Source organism: Crinia signifera, chromosome 4 (genome assembly GCF_055691185.1).
Source record: "Crinia signifera chromosome 4, ASM5569118v1, whole genome shotgun sequence".
NCBI lineage: Eukaryota > Metazoa > Chordata > Amphibia > Anura > Myobatrachidae > Crinia > Crinia signifera.
Window position 1 is genome coordinate 31427201 of NC_139220.1, and position 17902 is coordinate 31445102.

The 17902-nt window shown below is 46.1% G+C and overlaps 2 long non-coding RNA genes across 3 annotated transcripts in view; one reads left to right on the forward strand and one right to left on the reverse strand.

Annotated features, from left to right (window-relative positions):
• Positions 1-1058: 1058 nt before the first annotated feature.
• On the reverse strand, positions 1059-17661 carry LOC146073918 (uncharacterized). Its single transcript, XR_014473337.1, has 5 exons — positions 17543-17661; positions 13789-14193; positions 13552-13639; positions 5191-5300; positions 1059-3893 (listed from the first exon to the last, which is right to left on the reverse strand). It is a non-coding gene; the product is annotated as an uncharacterized LOC146073918 (long non-coding RNA).
• The window catches only part of LOC146073917 (uncharacterized), a 50721-nt gene continuing 49908 nt past the window's right edge, over positions 17090-17902 (forward strand). Inside the window, exon 1 of one of the 2 annotated variants that reach the window (XR_014473336.1) lies at positions 17090-17868. This is a non-coding gene — a long non-coding RNA (uncharacterized LOC146073917). The remainder of the gene's footprint in view (positions 17869-17902) is intronic. The other variant, XR_014473335.1, reaches the window with a different exon arrangement.

The window sequence follows — 17902 nt, forward strand, 5'->3', positions numbered from 1 at the left end:
TGGCAGTTGAGTGTGTGGTCAGCTGGATGTGCGGAATGAAGACATACACCCGGGCTATTGGGGAGTCCTTCAATGTAACCTGTATTGACCCAAAGGAGGCTTACAGAGATCCAGAGACCATCAATTTTTACTGGAGTAAAGCAAGGTCACTAATGACAACGGAGACCGAGGTCTTCAAACCTTTGAATATAGAGGGTTACAGTATAATATTTCCATTCGTTGGGGAGAAGCATGCTGGAACGTACCGCTGTGAAATGTACAGCAAAAATGGCGGGAAGATGCTTAAACGCCTGGATTTTGGATTAAAGGTACAAAACTCTTTGTTTGTCGGTCTCAATACGGAGAAGCTGGTCGCTAAAAGCAAGCTGGTGATTGGTGCCATACCGCAGGGGCTAGTTCCAGAGCGTCGAAAGAAAAAACTAGTGCCATTTGAAGCAAGAATGCTGATCATGCTGGTGTTTGCCGTCGTTATAGCCGTAGCGGTAGTCAGGATTTATCTAACACTACGTTGGTGTGTGAACCTATGTAGAAAGGGAGATATTGAGGAAGGTGAGACAGACTCTCTGAGGGATGCCTTTTTTGGGGCGAGGCGCAAAAAAAGATTTCTTCACCGGCCCATTCCCATGATTCCTGGCTTTTAGCTCCAGAGATCCCATGCCAGGATAAGCCTGCACCAGACAACGCACTAAAGAACACACTCCTGCCTTCAACCATCTTCACAAACCACTGGTCATCTATCAACTCTCACCAAAGACCAGGGCTCTGCCTCCAGCCCACTCAAGAGACTTGATGGCCAGTGTAAAATGGGGATTAGGGCTACAGGCGATACCCCAATAAAAAAAACGACACCGGGCAGCCACCTCATGGGTGTGTTGGAAGAGCTGCTAAGCTGCAAATTATTTTTAAAGGTTGACATTTACATACAACTAATTGATAACTTAATAACTTGAAGTATAAACATTTCTTTAAACAGGTCGTATTCAATGTCATCAGGTTGGATGTACTGCACCGCCCCCCCCCCCCCCCTCCCTCCCCCTGCATACAGACAATGTGTCACCCCTATGCACTTGCCAAATATACCTAGTAGGAGATCCATTACTGCAGGTGGTGCGAATTTATTGATATATTTGCTCTCAGTACTGTCTGGCCGTAACATAAGGTACAGGGGTAGCTGTGTGTGTGGGTATAGGGGTTAGTAAGGTAAAAGGGTAGCTGTGTGGGTATAGGGGGTTAGTAAGGTACAGGGGTAGCTGTGTGTGTGTGGGTATAGGGGGTTAGTAAGGTACAGGGATAGCTGTGTATGTGGGTATAGGGGGTTAGTAAGGTACGGGGATAGCGGTGTATGAGGGTATAGGGGGTTAGTAAGGTACAGGGATAGCTGTATGTGTGGGTATAGGGGGTTAGTAAGGCACAGGTGTAGCTGTGTGTGTGGGTATAGGGGGTTAGTAAGGTACAGGGGTAGCTGTGTGTGGGTATAGGGGGTTAGTAAGGTACAGGGGTAGCTGTGTGTGTGTGGGTATAGGGGGTTAGTAAGGTACAGGGGTAGCTGTGTGTGTGTGGGTATAGGGGGTTAGTAAGGTACAGGGGTAGCTGTGTGTGTGTGGGTATAGGGGGTTAGTAAGGTACAGGGGTAGCTGTGTGTGTGGGTATAGGGGGTTAGTAAGTTACAGGGGTAGCTGTGTGTGTGTGGGTATAGGGGGTTAGTAAGGTACAGGTGTAGCTGTGTGTGTGGGTATAGGGGGTAAGTAAGGTACAGGTGTAGCTGTGTATGTGGGGGTATAGGGGTTAGCAAGGTACAGGGGTAACTGTGTGGGTATAGGGGTTAGTAAGGTACAGGTGTAGCTGTGTGTGTGTGGGTATAGGGGGTTAGTAAGGTACAGGTGTAGCTGTGTGTGTGGATATAGGGGGTTAGTAAGGTACAGGGGTAGCTGTGTGTGTGGATATAGGGGGTTAGTAAGGTACAGGGGTAGCTGTGTGTGTGTGTGGATATAGGGGGTTAGTAAGGTACAGGGGTAGCTTTGTATGTGGGTATATGGGGTTAGTAAGGTACAGGGGTAGCTTTGTATGTGGGTATATGGGGTTAGTAAGGTACAGGGGTAGCTGTGTATGTGGGTATAGGGGGTTAGTAAGGTACAGGGATAGCTGTGTATGTGGGTCTAGGGGTTAGTAAGGTACAGGGGTAGCTGTGTTGGGGTATAGGGGTTAGTAAGGTACAGGGGTAGCTGTGTGTGTGGGTATAGGGGGTTGGTAAGGTACAGGTGTAGCTGTGTGGGGGTATAGGGGTTACTAAGGTACAGGGGTAGCTGAGTATGTGGGTATAGGGGTTAGTAAGGTACAGGGGTAGCTGTGTGTGGGTATAGGGGGTTAGTAAGGTACAGGGGTAGCTGTGTGTGTGTGGGTATAGGTGTTAGTTAGGTACAGGGGTAGCTGTATATGTGGGTATAGGGGGTTAGTAAGGTACAAGTGTAGCTGTGTGGGGGTATAGGGGTTAGTAAGGTACAGGGGTAGCTGTGTGTGTGGGTATAGGGGGTTAGTAAGGTACAGGTGTAGCTGTGTGTGGGGGTATAGGGGTTAGTAAGGTACAGGTGTAGCTGTGTGTGTGGGTATAGGAGGTTAGTAAGGTACAGGGATAGCTGTGTGTGTGGGTATAGGAGGTTAGTAAGGTACAGGGGTAGCTGTGTGTGTGGGTATAGGGGGTTAGTAAGGTACAGGGATAGCTGTGTGTGTGGGTATAGGGGTGAGTAAGGTACAGGGGTAGCTGTGTCTGTGGGTATAGGGTTAGTAAGGTACAGGGGTAGCTGTGTGTGTGGGTTTAGGGGTTAGTAAGGTACAGGGGGTAGCTGTGTGAGTGGGTACAGGGGTAACTGTGTGTGTGTGGGTATAGGGGGTAAGTAAGGTACAGGGGTAGCTGTGTGTGTGGGTATAGGGGGTTAGTAAGGTACAGGGGCAGCTGTGTGGGGGTATACGGGTTAGTAAGGTACAGGGGTAGCTGTGTGTGTGTGGGTATAGGGGGTTAGTAAGGTACAGTGTCAACCTAATGACCCTGTCAACCTAAACCATGTCAACCTTCAGTCGTGTCGACCTAATGCTTGGCTATCCGATGATCCACACCCCCCCGGTCACTGGTGCCAGTTTCGATGGTGCATCCAATAGTGCATCTAAAGAAACTCTGGGGCATTTTAGTTTTGTGTAAATAGGGCGTAGAAGAAGCCATAGACATATGGATACTCATATAAGCATTAGGTGGTAGACTGGTACCAGACAGAAATGTGTCCACAGATGCTCACGACTCAGAATCTGACCTGGTTTTACTAAACATTGAGCAAACATTTTACCCAGTGGCGTAACGTCCAGGTGGCCATAGACACTGGCTTGACAGGAGGAACAAGGAGCAGCCACCTTCAGACTGTTGGAGTCAAACTGCCAAAGACTAGGCAGGGATTTCATTGACCATTAATGGGTTAAACCCATTGATGGTTGTGGTGCGATGTGAAAGGGGTAAATGTCTTATGCTTAAAACCATGACGTTGAAATGGTTTCAATGGAATGCTGATCTCGGACGGCTACACCTGCTCTGATTGGGTTCCTCATTCTTCAGTGATGTCATAAGTAAATGTATAGGCTGAATTCTAGGTTCGACAAACAGTATCGACAAAATTAGGAATTGACGTGATCAGGTGGCGCAAGATAAAATAATAGTGAATGGTGCACAAATTAGTGTAGTGAAACAAATAAGTACAAAATATGAAAATACGTCCATTGGATTGTCCACGGTGATTGTTCTGTGATGGGGATGAGGTGCTTGAGTGTCCTGTGATGAAGTAAGTATTCGTGTTGTCCAGCCAATTGAATCAGATCTTTTTTCCATCCAGTGATTGAAGATGTATGCGAATCTAAAAAAGAGGGTTAAAGTGGGGATTAGTGATCCAATAATAATATTCGAAATTTGTGCACTGTTCACTATTATTTTATCTCCAGCCACCTGATCAGGTCAATTCCTAATTTTGTCGATGCCTATTTGAGATGGAATCGGACCAAGTGTGCACAATGGTGCGCCAGTGGTGAACTGCTCAGAACTACCGACGCAGTTGCACTCACCACAGACACTAAATATCGATGCCTCAGTGCTAGTTACCCCCGTTGCACTCAACAGGAAGAACTGGGATTAGCATTTGCATATTATCGCTCCTCCTATATCAATGGCACCTGCACTGGCAATGCAGGATGTGTATAGGGGGCTTTCTAAATGCAGTCCACAATCTCCCAATCTGCACAACATTGGAGCTAAACTAGAGCGGGAGCCTTGAGGAGCGGTAAAAGAACCTAGCAACGACCCTGACATTAGTGTATATAGTGGACTTTTTATACACTGGATACTGTATGGTATACTGTATTAATATCTAACACTATAGATGGTCTATAGCAGTGATGGCTAACTTTGACACTCCAGCTTTTGTTGAACTACACATCCCTGCGTGCCCTGCATCAGTTTTAGAGTGGCCAAATAGTAAAACTGATGAAGGGCATGCTGGGATGTGTAGTTTAACAACAGCTGAAGTGTCAAAGTTAGTCATCACTGGTCTATAGTATAGGCTGTCTCAAACATTAAAATAAAATAAATAAATGGACATAATAGGACCAGAACCGCACTTGCTAAGCTCACATTATCCCCCCTCATCTTAAAGCTCCTGTCTCTTCTGCCTCACAGCTGCTCTCAGGTTCAGTTTCGACGACCATCAAATGATTTCTCTAGCGCTCGCAGATCTGAGATTGTGGTGTCTCCGATCTCCGTGCGTGCTATGCGGAAAGCGGGTGGGCAGATGACATCCGCTGACATCAGCTGCGCGCCCCCCCCCACACACCCTCATCACTGGGCCAGTACCATGGGAACACCCAGCGTTTTCATGGAAACGCCCATCAACAGGAGGGTGGTTTACGGGCAACCGATACCCCCCTATGTTTTCCTATGCCGCTCATCATCTCTGAATGAGGCCCATTGTGAGGTACTTTATGCTCAGAGTACGTCTTTGCAACCTAATAGTTTGTACCTCATCATGGTAGTCTCATATTCACTAATTCACAAAAAAGTAATTAAATGCGACCGTAAGAAAGGCATACAAATAAGAACTGGCAGCTGAACATATAAGTGTACAAAATAAAAGCCTCTTTATTTCACGAAGGTTCTTTTACCTGTCAGATGTACAAGAATCAGACGCTCAAAGCTGATTTCGCAGTAGTCTCCTTTTTGTTCAGCATCCAGATTAAGCCATTTTGTGTTTTCCCCCCTTTCATCTGTATGTCTGGAGATTGAGTGAAATAATTTTACTGCTTTTGCTTGCAAGTAACAGGATTAAAAAAAAAAGAGGTCAGACAGGTACACTGCATTACTGCGCTACACTAATACAAAATATTACATCCTTATTAATGTCTCCCAGTGGGAACGAGACATTTTAAAGTGTTGAAAGGAAGAACGGAGCTTTTCAGCGTGTGTATGCTATATGGGTGATTATAATCAGATTTTAATGTGAACCTTCTAGAGCTTTCGTCATGTGGTACCTTACTCAAAGGACATTTTAATAGCCCTGTTGTGTTTTGAAATCCGTCAAGTAATCCGCCGTTTTGCGATAATACATGGCCTTTGCTGGCAAGAGGCCTTTGTGCAAGGAATTTATTCAACAATAGGAAGTTAATTGGGACATTTTGCAAAGGTTACGCTATCTGGACTCCTCTGGAGGAAGAAATCTAATTTTTTTTAATTTGCGATAATGTATTACCCAGAAAAAAAATCCATGAATTAGCAGTAATGCATACAGGTTTATCACATATTGTTTATGTTGTGTGTGACGGTGCGTCTTGTATCAAGTATAAAGGATGTAGATGAGAAATATATATATATATATACACACAGATAGAGCGCCTCTCAGCTAGCGCCGGGGATAACCAAATGTCCCCGCTGGCGATCGCCGGTGGAGAGGTGCTCCATCTGACTGGGACTCACACGCACGCGTGTCAGTTTTCGGGCTGGATATGGAAAGATCGAGCTGCGAAGACAGAGGTCGGGATGAGTTTTGAGAAGGGCGAGATGGTGCCCATAGCAATCAACCAGGTTCTAGTTATTATCCTCTAGAACAGGCATGTCCAAACTATGGCCCTCCAGCTGTTGTGAATCTACACATAATAATAATAATAATAATAATTTATTGTCACTTAAAACATTAAAAATGCATAAGTGAAATTCAAAATGAAAGGAGACAAGAGATAAGGAAATACTCAACATATCACATACTACAATTCAAACACAATACAACAGATGGGAAAAAACTGTTCCGCAACCGACTAGTACGGCAGCTCAAGCACCTATAACGTTTCCCAGAAGGCAACATGGAGAAAAGAGAATAGCATGGGTGACTAGGGTCTGAGATAATTTTTGTAGCCTTGGCTTTCCCTCTCTTTAAAAAGATTTCAGCCATCCTAGGTAGGGGTTGGCCAATGACCTTTTCAGCAGCCTTGACAATCCTATCTAAAGAACTTCGATCAGAGCTCCTGGAATTCCCATACCATACCGTAATGGCATAAGTCAACAGACTCTCAATTACACAACTGTAAAAATTCATGAGCATGGGCCTAGATAGACCAGCTGCACGTAATCTTCTCAGGAAGAAAAGGCGTTGCTGAGCCTTCCCAACTGCCACTGCGGTATGTGTGGACCAGGACAGATCTTCCGAAAATGTAATACCCAAAAATTTAGTGTCTGTAACCCTTTCCACCTCTTCACCATTTAAGAACAAGGGACTGGTAATAGTACCTCTAGATCTTCTAAAATCAATAACCACCTCCTTAGTCTTTTTACTATTCAGGAGAAGATTGTTAGCCTCTCCCCACTCAATCAAATGCTGCACCTCTGACCTATAGCTTTCCTCCTTGCCCCCATTAATCAAACCGACCACTGTAGTATCGTCAGCAAATTTGACAATGAGGTTAGTCTCTGAATTTGAAAAACAGTCTGAAGTGTACAAGGAGTACAAAAAGGGACTTAAGACACACCCTTGAGGGACACCTATGTTCAGGACAAGCTCTGACGAGGAAGAGGAACCCACCCTAACTGACTGAGGACGATTTGTCAAAAAGTCCAACAGCCAGTCACAGATGGGAGAACTATAACCTATCTTCCGAAGCTTCGCAATCAACACCGCAGGCACAACCGTATTAAAGGCGGAGCTATAATCCACAAATAACAATCTAACATAGGAGTCCCTTGTCTCCAAATGACAGAGAATCCTATGGAGGGCAGTAAGAGCAGCATCCTCGGTGGATCGGTTTGACCTATACGCAAACTGATAACGGTCAAAATCCACCGGGATGACGCTCTTTAAGTGATTCAAGACCACTCTCTCAAAGCACTTCATGACTAGAGAAGTGAGAGCAATCGGACGGTAATCGTTTAAACAAGATGCTCCCGCCAACTTAGGAACTGGGATAATATTTGTGACTTTAAAACATTGTGGAACGATACAAGACGCTAAAGATAAATTAAAAATCTTAGTAAAAATTCCTGCTAATTGGTCAGCACAAACACGTAGGACCCGGCCTGGAATGCTATCTGGGCCAGGGGCTTTCCTAACTTTGGTTTGCCGCAGACACAGGCGGACTTCTAACTCTGTTAATTCCAATGGGGACTCTGACCACTCATGGATTTTAACTACAGAATTCAAATTCTCCCCCTCAAACCTGGCATAGAATTGATTAAACTCATCCGCAGAAGGCCCATTAGATTTACATAGACTAGAATTGGCACCGCTACGGTTCGTGATATGTTTAATCCCCTGCCACATAGATCTTGTATCCCCGGATTCCTTAAAGTGACCTTCAATTTTTGCCAAGTAAGCCTTTTTTGCTGACAGAATGCCCCTCTTCAAATTAGAACGGGCAACTGTATATGCAACTGTGTCTTTGGATTTAAAAGCCCTATCTCTTAATCTTAGCAGGGAACGAACCTCACTGTTCATCCAAGGCTTCTCGTTTGGGAATATACGTATTCTCTTCTCCTTAGTAGCACCTTCTATACAAAATTTAAGGTACATCAGAACCATGGAAGCCAGTGAGTCTACATCGATGCTAGAACCACGGGTTGCCTCCTCAATAAATAGGTCCCAATCCGTGCATTCCAGACACCCCTGCAAACCCAACAAAGCCCCCTCCGGCCAGACCGTAACATACTTAGTAACTGGACTAGACTTCCTAAACACTGGTAAATACTTAGGGACTAGAAATAGTGAAGAATGATCTGATTGCCCAATATGAGGACACAGGATGGTCTTGTAAGCGTCCCTGATGTTAGTATACACATGGTCCAAGGTGTTATTACCACGCGTTGGGACGTGCACATTTTGGACAAATTTAGGGAGTACCGATTTTAAATTAGCCTGATTAAAATCACCGGCAACAATAAAGGCACACTCCGGATGGGTAGACAGCAATTTGGAAAAAACATTGAAAAGGTAATCTAGTGCTATAGACACACTGGCCTGGGGTGGAATATATACTGCAGCCACAAAGACCACAGAAAATTCCCGGGGCAGGTAGAATGGTCTGCACCTTAACACAATGAGTTCCAAATCCTCTGAACAATAGGACTTAATCAAGCTCACATCCGAGCACCAGTCATTATGGGTGTATATACAAAGGCCACCTCCTTTCTTTTTGCCCGATTCAGATGTTCTATCGGCTCTAAACAAAGTCCTCCCAGGTAATTCGAATGGGCCAACAGGATCACCAGTGCCCAACCAAGTCTCAGTGAAAATCAGCAAGGAGCAGTTACTTAACGGCTGATAACAGTCAATCCTTAGCCTGATCTCATCCAATTTGTTAGAAAGCGATCTAACATTAGCTAAGAACATGCTAGGCAGAGAGGGTTTAAATGGCTGACACCGCAATCTAGCCACAGTGCCAGACCTCTTACCCCTCTTCTGCTTCCTCAGCTTCCGTGGATGCCGTGGGCAGTACAGATGGAACAGCTGCCCTCTATGGGCCCAGGTTCTGCCTCCAAATGGAGATCTCTGCCTCCTGCTATGTCCATAACGGCTTCTGCTGCCGTCGTTTTCTCCAGCAGTTTTTGACCCCCTGCCCGATGCCAGAAGCAGTGAGCCGGCTCCAGCTTCCTCCAACCCGGAAGCAGTGTGGGTCCCGGCGTCATCGATGGCCGCATCAGTCCCGACGTCACCACACAAGGGCCCCACAGGAAAGCCGCCAGAGGAGCCGCCGGAGAAGCCCGCCGGACCGCCCGACACAAGGCTCCAGCGCAGCTGCAGGAGATCACGCCGGGAGTAGAGGACCCGTCCGAGGCACCCCCGGACCCCGACGAGGAGGACCAGGACCATCCACCATCGCAGTCGCCAGCCCGGCAGCACGGAGCCCGGCAGCACGGAGCCTCGCACACACAGACGCACACACGGGTAAGTTCCCTCCTCCTCCTCCTTCCACAGCCGCAGCAACATAGTGCGCCGCCAAACGCTCTCACACCGCGCCGCATAGTGCGCCGCCGATGCTCTCACATCCCAGAATGCCTTGCCATAGTTTTTGCATTCCCTAATAGCAAAACTGTGGCAATGCATGATGGGTCTTGTAGTTTCACAACAGCTGGAGGGCCATAGTTTGGACATGCCTGCTCTAGAAGTTCAAATACATATAAGTGAATCTGACTGGTTGCTATGGCAACATCTCTCACTTCCAGCGGCAGTTGCAGCACCGACCAAGCAGTAGAGGGGGGATCGCTGTAACATATTATTATGTATATTACAAATGTGCATAAACTATTGCATACTGTTAAGCCCGCCCCCTGGACTCTGATTGGCTAGCTTCAAAGGAGTCTGGGGGTGGGCTAGCCCATACCTCCTAACTGGCCTAATTTTTGCAGGAGTGTCCCGGTGCCTCAGGGGAGCGCCACAAGTATAGGCAACACCAACAGTGTGCTATAGCTTATGCTGATTTCTGGGGATCTTGCGTCACCCGATGTCCTCAGCACTGGAGATCCTCTAGAGATTGATCCAGCATATATCATCTATATATATATATATATATATATATATATATATATATATATATATATATATATATATATATACTGTAGGTCTAGTGTCTGTGTGGCTCTGAAACACTGCCATCTGTTGGCAGCGAGTAAATCTACGGTACATCTTTTTCTCTCGCAAATGCACAAGGTAGCAGACTAGCTTTCGAAGCTTTGGCTTTGAGAAGGCTTACTAGTATTACATATATGATAATATTCCAAGCGATCCCCCCTCCACTACATGGTTGGCGCTGCAGCTCCTGCTACAAAATGTTACATTTACCCCTAGGTGCCATATGAAAAATCTAATAATATTAATATTATGGTACTTGTTTCCTAGCACGGCCACACCGATTTACATCGGGGTGGTCGTGTCGGAAAAATTGGGTCGATCGCATCGCATGCGATGCGATCGTCGCGACCGACCGATTTCGGACCCGATTTTTTTTTTTTTTTAATGAAATGTAAATCGGGTCCCTGGGACCCGATTTTACATTGTATTCAATGTAAAAATATTCCCAACCCCCCCAAATTTAACGGCGTACACCGCACCCCACGATAGACGCCAACCCGAAGCGTGGCGAGCGCAGCGAGCCCGCGAGGGGCGGCGGTGCGCGTCCTCCGACCTTTTCATTCCCCTACTATCCACGTCGGCGTGGAGTTGAGAATAGAATAGTGTGGCGAGCGCAGCGAGCCACCGAGCCCGAAGCGTGGCGAGCGCAGCGAGCCCCGCGAGGGGACGTGGATACCTTCACAGGTAAACGCGTCCCTTCGCGGACTTCACAGGTGTCCGCGTCGCCACGGACACCTGTGAAGCCCGCGAGGGGACGCGTATAACTGTGAAGGTATCCACGTCCCCTCGCGGGGCTCGCCACGCTTCGGGCTCGCTGCGCTCGCCACACTATTCTATTCTCAACTCCACGCCGACGTGGATAGTAGGGGAATGAAAAGGTCGGAGGACGCGCACCGCCGCCCCTCGCGGGCTCGCTGCGCTCGCCACGCTTCGGGTTGGCGTCTATCGTGGGGTGACGACGGGGACATCTATAATGTGAAATGGGTCATATTGGCCCATTTCACATTTTTCACATTTTTTCACTATTTCAATGTCAAAAAATATTTTAACATTGAACCCGATGGAAAAATCGGGGGCATCGCGTCGTGACCATTGTTAATGGTCCCGACCGACGCGATGCCCCCGATATTTTACCTTTCCCGACACGATTTCAATGTTAAAATATTTTTTAACATTGAAGCCTATGGGGAAATCGCGGGCATCGCGTCGGGACCATTGTTAACGGTCCCGACCGACGCGATGCCCCCGATATTTTATCCTAGCCGGCCAAATGGACCTGATTTCAAAGGAAATCGGGTCCATCTTATGGATCGTGTACCTTAACTAAAGGTACACGATCCATAAGATTTGTGGCCGTGCTAGGAAACAAGTACCAATATTATATTAAGATCCCTTTGTGTATGATGCCATGTCCGCTGGGTATTAGTATACTATAGGTAAATTCTATTCCTTTGAAATGGTAAAGCCTCTTGTAAGCTTCTGAGCAGGGGCGTTACTCTTAGCGACTCGGGTGTAACTAGACCTTTGCAGGCCCCGTAGCAACATTTTGAAAGGGCCCCCCTGCACTCTGTGAGAACAGGGTACCGGGGGGCAGGGGGTTTGGGCTGCAGGGAGAGGGGTTTAGGGTTAGGCACTTAGCAGGGGGTTTAGGATTTCCATCCCCAAACGCCGGCTTCCTGTCAATTCGCATATTCAGTCTGTAATTCCCCTTGCACATGAGCAGTGCGTACGGTACTCACGCGCAATAATCTGATCATCGCTCGATTTGCGACTTTGCGATCCATGCTGAAAGCTCCTTAGAGTGTGAGCTCCACCAGGGCAGGGACTGATACTCTATGTATGGCCAAATATTCTTGTTAAAGTGTTCCGGCAATACAGTAAGTGTGCGCTATATAAAATAACTGGAGGTAATAATTGGTGCTATTCCTTTTACAAGACATCTTAAATACATGTCATATATCTTGTATTTATTGAATATTTGCCATGTTATTTTTTTTTTTTTTTTTTATATATGTTTCTAACCTATGGGGAGGTAGCCATGTAAATGTCCCCTGTGATGCGGCATGAAGCACCAGGTTGTGACTTTTCGCAGCTGGTGATTGCTCCATTAATTCCTAGTGGAAGGATCACTGGCTGCAGTGCAAATAGTCACAGCCCGGTGTAGCATGCTACTCCGCTTCCCCGGCCGGTAACATACCTCCCAACTGTCCTGATTTTCGCTGGACCATCCTGTTTTTTGGGGATGGGGGGCAGTTAGGAGTGTACTGCAGTGTGTGTGTGTGTGTGTGGGGGGGGGGGGGGGGGGGCAGTTGGGAGTCCCCCCTGCCTTCTGCTGCCCTGCCCAGCAGAGCAGCAGTGAATAGACACTGTGCATTTAGAGATGGCGTCTAGCGCTATACTGTAGGGGCACTTTGTTGTCAATTTAAACAAATGTTAACAGCGCTGTACTACAGGCATTGCCCTGTGGGATGACTGCGGCAGGAGACAGTTTCTGGCGAATGGGCTGCATCAGGCAATGTAAAGTCACTTTCTATCACTAATGAAAAAAATAAGATATGGGGCATTGTACTAGAGGCAGTATAGGCACTGTACTATGGACTACTGCCGTGTGTTTGTGCTGCTTCTCTGTTGCTTAGTAGCCAGTCATATTGTTGCAGTCTTTGGGCAATATTGGTAAATATAATACTGTTAGCTGTGACAACATACAGTAGGCTGGAAATGAATGGTATTGAAGTGAATAATACTGTAGTAACAGTAATGGTCCAACATTAAATGATTTCAACTGTATTTAGCGAATTTAATTTTTTTTTTTACAAGATTCAAACTAAAATATGGTGGTCAGTGCAATACAAAGCATTGGAAGAGTGCGGGAATTACAATAAGAAACAGGCTGGCATATGGCATGTTTAATGTGAGAAAGCTTGCATGGTTAAAAGACATTAAGTAGCATTGCCCCCCTGTCGGGACACTGGAGTTGGCATTCTGTGTGCCAAGTGACTGTTAAACTCAAATACGTGGTCAAATGTAATAGGGTGTGAGAATCAGAAAGGGAGAGATTTTGGGAGAGTTTCCCCAGTTTTTTAAAGAGGCAATCACTTCATCTGGAAATCCAGGTTGCCGCTTTATAAAACAATGGAAAAACTCTCCTCACATATGGTATGTATCTCAAAGTACAGATGGGGCCACTCGCATTGTTTCCACCAGAGAGCCATCCGCAGGTTTCTGGTGGACGGGGACCGCAAATGGACGCGTGAGCATCTCATAGGCTTGCTCGCCCATTGCCGAGAATGGGGCGCGAGCGTGTCGACATGCGCGCGCCCCCATCTGTAAGCACTGTTCATTGTGGAAAAGTACTGCGGCACTTTATTATTAAACAGTAATAATATGAATATACTACTGATAATCAGAGGTGTACCGTGTATCCATGGCACCTGGAGCCCCAGTGGGTTGCGGCGCTCCCCCGCCCCCCTTTCCAAGTGTGTCAGGGAGGAGGTGTGTCCAGCCTAGGGTATTAAATTGAAGGGAAATAAAAAAAAAATTAGGGGAAGTATCAAACTTGGACATCGTGGCCTAATTGTATTTCAACCTGCTAAAGTAATCCCGGCAAATAGAATAAACAGTTGTGTGAGCACTAAATTAAAATACACCTTACCTACAGTATATGGTGGTTTCTCTGTGATGGGGAACCTCTGAAGAAAATGATCAGCGTCTTCAGCTGGTATCCACTATCCTGTAGGAGATCACGTGGTTCCACCCGCGCGATCCGCTTTCAACAGTTAATGTCACACAGCGGCGTCTCCATTCAAAACACAGCTTTATTTTTTTTTAAATATTACTGTGTTTTCCTTTCCTTTGTGTAGATTTTTTTTCCCTGTGTTCATCATTAACATTGTTATAATTCACCAAGAACATTGGATTGCTCATTCAGATAATTCAATGTAACTCTATTATAATTCACTAAGCCCTAGCAAATGCCTCTCTATTCAATTATCCTCCGTCTAGTTCCTCTCGGCTGCAACAGTGATGTCATAAACGTCATCCCATTCGCTTTGCAGAGCTGCACATAGAGAGAGAGAGAGACATTGAACAGCATTAAAATTCATCATTTATTCCAGAGTGAATATTACTTAATTACAGTCTATGATATAATACACATTGCATTGTGATCTGGGGTTTCTCTGCTTAATGGGATACATCCCTTGCTGTGAATTATTAAGTGATCCTATAAGCTATTTATTTAACCTCATTTTGCACAAGCCTGAATTCCCTATTCAGAGGAACACATCTTTATTAACACCGATCCATAAAGAAATCAAGGGACACAAGTCTTATTTCAAATTACAAAAGCATTGCAATTAGCAAAGATGTGGCTAGAGGCTCTATCAACAGAACGGATCTAGAGACTAGATAACGGGCGGAATTTAAATAACTCCTCTTGTATTTTCCTTAAGTGCGGCTCCGTCATTTTCCGAAAAAAAGTGAGGTAAAAAAAAAAAAAAAATCACAATATCAGCTTTAAAATAGTAAATAGCCGTAAGACAAGTAATAAAAATTATACTCTACCTACTTTTGTGACTGTTATAGAATTTCAATCAAGGCAATTTGTTCTTTCTAAACAGATGCAAAATATATCTGACAGGACCATGCAGTGATTTCTCATACCCCTGATCTGAAGAAACACTTTTCTTGTCACAACTGGAGCTAAATGCAGGCAGAACCTTTTTTTCTAGCTACATAAATACATATCACAAACGGTTTTGATGAATCTTTGAGACTGGATGCAAATATGACTGCTGGCATATTTCTCTGTACAGAGCCGGCTATAAGTTGTCGTGATTTCTTTTTTTTTTTTTAGTTCTGAGAACATGAACCGGTTTCGGGCTGAAAGGATAATTTCATGTATGGATGCAGGGGATAGACATGGCATTCTTTGCGGCGGGACATAAGATACGTCGCAATCGGTGGTGGTAATCAGATCAGTGCTGGGGCAGGTGGCGGTGACCAGATCATCGTGTCCACTGTCCAGCACCGTAGCGGGCGGACAGCAGCCGCGACAATTACAACTTTAAAATAACATGTCAAATGACTGCCCGGCTAATGATTGGCTGAGAGAGAGCACTCTCAGCCAATCAGTGGCCTCCCTCTGCGGCCGCTGATTGGTTGAGAGTGCTCTCTCTCAGCCAATCAAAAGCCGGAGAGTCATTTGACACATTATTTTAAAGATGTAATAGCTGCCGCTGCCCGCCACGGTGCTGGACAGTGAGTGGACACTGATGATCTGGTTACCGCCGCCCGCACCAGCACTGATCTGATTAACGCTGCTGCCCCACTGCTTCCTCCCCAGTCGGCCACTCATTTGAGAGCCGCCGCCCGCCACCACTGCTCCTCACCGCCCTGCAGCTCCCTGTTATTTTTTTTTTACATGTGATAAATCGCATGCGATTTATCACATATAAAAAAAGGCACATCAAGTCCTAAATTGTATGTGAGCCTCCCGGGGAGCTGCCGGGCGGCTCGGAGGAGAATTGGGTCCGACTTGTCCTTAGGACAAGTCGGTTCTATGTATGGGGGCCTTAAGACCGCAGCTTCCAACTGAAAGAGGAATCCTGGGATCCAAACCGGATTAAAGTGCATCTGAAAATAGAAACAGAAGGAAGCATTTCATGATGCAATATCGTTTTTAATAAAAAGACTTTTGCCAACAAAAAGTGTATCAAAATGATTGAACATGTCTCATACCCCACTGTTCATCAGTGTGGGCTTGAGTACCACGTGATTATAAAATACATTAAGATCACCGGCAAGATCTGACTGGAAGAGTGGGTAAAAATACATGTTACAGTGTGGGCAAACCTGGTCAAGAACTACAGGAAACGTTTGACTTCTGTAATTGCCGACCGAGGTTTTTTACAAAGTATTGAAATAAAATTTTTTGATTGTCCAAATATTTATTTTCCACAAGAATATACAAATAAATTGTTCAGAAATCTTACAATGTGATTTCCTGCTTTTATTTCCCACATTCAGTCTCTCACAGTTGAAGTGTACCTATGATGGAAATTACAGACCTCTCTCAATTTTTAAGTGGGTCAACTTGCACAATCGGTGGCTGTCCAAATACTTTATATACCAAATACTAATATATATTTATAATCGACTGCAACACAACAATTTTTCATAAGGACAGAAGCACCTGTTATTGTCATCTTTGCCCGGCCAAGTGAGTTTTTTTAAAATGTTCCATTTCATAATGTATATAGTCATCAGCAATGGTAAATATAGTTATTTATATACAGTAGTATGAAGGCAGAAGGAAATTAAGGTAAACCATTGGTAAGTTCAAAATGCTACCTGACCACCCACTACTAGGAATGCTGGACGGCTGCCTTGGCTCCCCAAACTTCCCCAGTGATATTCACCCCAGGGGCAAAAGCAGGATATTTCCAGGGGCGGGCGGTCTAAAAAAAAAAATTATATATATATATATATATAAAGTAGTCTCAGGCCAGCAATCCACTGCTGGGATAGCCTGGTACCTCCCAAAATTATCCTGCTGGTAAGCAGGGAGATGAATACTACAGATGGGTGGGCGGCACTCCAAGGCTATTTGTAAAAATGGAGATACAGTAAGGTAAGACGCGGGTGCAGGCAGCTGACGTCACCGGCTGTCAGCTGCCCGGCCTCTTCACATACAACAATACGTTACACACACATACAGACATATACACATATACTGTGTACACACACACACACTTCCAGGCCTGATATTACTAAGCCCCGCCCACTCATGACAAAATAAAGCAACTGGTCTATTACGCAAAAAAATCATCTCCGCCTACTCCCCATTGACACGTGGTAATTTGCTAGGAGGGGGCGTGGCTCAGTAATATCATGACCGGTCATTTTTCAATGTCCGGGTGGATTCTGGGCACACAGAACTCCCTCCTGTGTGTACTACTACACCCTCCCCTAATCTGGCATCTCTCCACTAGAGGGGCTATGATATTTCCCGGCCAACTGCCAATATGGAGGAGTTATAGACAGCCGCTACTTACCTGCTTAGCTGCCAACTGCTGTGCCACTGTCGCTGTCCATATCACTGGCATTTCAAGACAGTAGGGAGCATTGGGGCCACATACATATACAATAACACATTACTATGGAGGGTCATACATAACACACTATATATACAGCAAAAGGTACTTCCTCATCTTTGCGACCCCCCATTACTTGCTATAATGACAACTACACCTCACACAGCACCACACACCCCTCCCCCACCCGCCGCTGGCATTTAGACATGCACATGGAAACCGTCCGCCCAGGCCGCTCTCCCTCCTGCCACCCTCCCGTGCCGTACCACTGCACAGCCCCCGGCAGCCCAGGCTGCCTCCATTCCCTCTTACTGTGGCGGGGTCTCCTCTGTCCGCTCTGACGCCTGCTGCGGAGCCCTCACACAGCCTCAGTGTTGCCGAGCGGAAGTAGCGCCGATCCGGATCTGCCGCTCCCGCCAACCCAGCGCCCGTGGCGCGTGACCCCCTAGCCCCTCCCTCTCCCCTAGTTATGGCCCTTGGAGGTAGCGCCGGCGGGGTCTGCGGGGCGCGCTACAATAACCGGGCGATGTAGTGCAGCACTGCATCTCTACCACTAATACCACAGCTTATACAGGAGGAGTGACGGGGCACAGTGCAGGCTGCACGGGGGAGCACTCACCCATCTCCCAGGAGGTCAGGTAGTAGCACTGCACATTCAGTATGTATATTATA